Raw genomic sequence first — 1,808 nt, 5'->3', positions numbered from 1 at the left:
GGTGCAGCTGGCTCACTTGACGGTGGGCGCCAAGGTTCCAGCCGCCTACATCTGTGTGTGAGCAATGGCCAGGCCTCTTGCCCAGGTACCTGGAGCTGGGCCCTATGCAGCCGGGCTGGGGTTTGAAGACTCTAGTGGTCCCACCCGACCCCCTGTCTGTGCTGTCTCTGGCCTGCCTCGTTATCCATCTCCCAGCCCCCCCTCCCAAAAGGGAAGGGGTCGGGGAAGGATGAGTGGATCGGGCCGTGTGGGCAGGTGGCGGAGCGGCCTACCTCCATCCCCCTGGGAAGCGCTGTGCTGCTGCAGCTGGCGGTCAGGCTGAGCACCTGGATTATTATTATTATTTTTTTTAAAACCACAATGGTTTCGGCCAAGCTAGACAGGGAGCTGGGCTGTCCTGCCACAGCCAGCGCTGCCTCCCCCAACCTCTCCTGCACCAGCAGGGTCAGGCCGACGTCTAGGACAAAAAAAGTTGCCTGTGGCTCTTGGCGGTGGATCACTCGACTTGTGCATTGATGAAGAACGCAGCTAGCTGCGCGAATTAGTGTGAATTGCAGGACACATTGATCAACACGTCGAACGCACCATGTGGCCCTGGGTTTTTCCCGGGACTACGCCTGTCTGAGGGTCGCTTGTACATGAATCGCCCCGGGGTTCACTCCCAGGGTCGTGGCTGGGGCTGTCGCAGGGACCCCATTCCATTCATCCCCCTAAGGTCAGACCCCGATCAGCACCGTCGCTGGATCCTTGGATCTGGCGCGCAAGCTCATTGCCGACGTGTCCTGGCTTCCCCAGTTTCCCCTCCTCATGCTGGTTTCGGGAGGGCCGGGTGGCCAACGCACCCTGGATGTGGAGGCGGCGGCAGCAGGCTTTAAAAAAACCTGGCGCACCTTCACCCCACCCCGGGGCACCTGGCCGTGCTGTGTGTGTGGCTGTCTTTGGTGTCCCACGGCTGCCGGCGCAGGATGACCATGGAGCGCGGACCTCGTGACCATGTGGGCTTCGGTCACAGATTGGGACAGAATACACTCACCTGCGCCAAGGGCTGGGGCAACCCCCCGTACGGGCCCGAGGCCAGCTGCCCTGAGCTTTGTGCTCCCCGACCACGGCCTCAGATCAGACGTGGTGACCTGCTGAATTTAAGCATTTTACTAAGCAGAGGAAAAGGAACTAACCAAGATTCCCTCAGTAAAGGCCAATGAAAAGGGAAGAGCCCAGTGCCGAATCCCCATTCAGCAGCAGGCGTGGGAAATGTGGCGTCCAGAAGACCGACTCCCCGGCATCGCTCAGGGGGCTCAAGTCCTTCTGATCGAGTCTCCCCACGCGGATGGTGTTAGGCCGATAGCGGCCTCTTGCACACCGGGAACAGGTCTTCTTGGAGTCAGGTTGCTTGGGAATGCAGCCCAAAGCCTGTGGTAAACTCTAAGGCTAAATACGGGCGCGAGACTGGTGGCCAACAAGTACCGTAAGGGAAAGTTGAAGAGAGTTCAAGAGGGTGTGAAACGGTTGAGCAGTGAACTGGTGGGGTCTGTGCAGTCCACCCACAGGATTCAACACGGCAGGCAGGTTGGTCACCTGGAACGGTGGAGGCCCTTTTAGGTCTGCGGCCCGGGCACATCCAGCCCCAGCAGGGTGCATTTCCTCTGTATCGGTGCAACACGTCCGGCTGGGAAGGCCCCAGGGGGCAGGTGGCTCTCTGCTCCAGCAGAGTGTTACAGCCCCCTGACAGCAGTTTTGCTGTGTCCACGGGGCTGAGGGAGATAGACCGCCACCGGGTCCTTATCCGGCAACTGTCCTGGCCCCTCTTG

The 1,808-nt window shown here is 60.2% G+C and overlaps 1 non-coding gene across 1 annotated transcript; it reads left to right on the top strand.

The window, feature by feature from the left end:
* Positions 1–480: 480 nt before the first annotated feature.
* On the top strand, positions 481–631 carry LOC138517671 (5.8S ribosomal RNA). Its single transcript, XR_011282768.1, has one exon. It is a non-coding gene; the product is annotated as a 5.8S ribosomal RNA (ribosomal RNA).
* Positions 632–1,808: the final 1,177 nt, after the last annotated feature.

The sequence above is a fragment of the Ambystoma mexicanum genome, chromosome 6q, assembly GCF_040938575.1.
Source record: "Ambystoma mexicanum isolate Mex_15411 chromosome 6q, UKY_AmexF1_1, whole genome shotgun sequence".
NCBI classification, from domain to species: domain Eukaryota; kingdom Metazoa; phylum Chordata; class Amphibia; order Caudata; family Ambystomatidae; genus Ambystoma; species Ambystoma mexicanum.
Note: the sequence above shows the minus strand (reverse complement) of the source record. Positions and strands in the feature narration are given on the sequence as shown.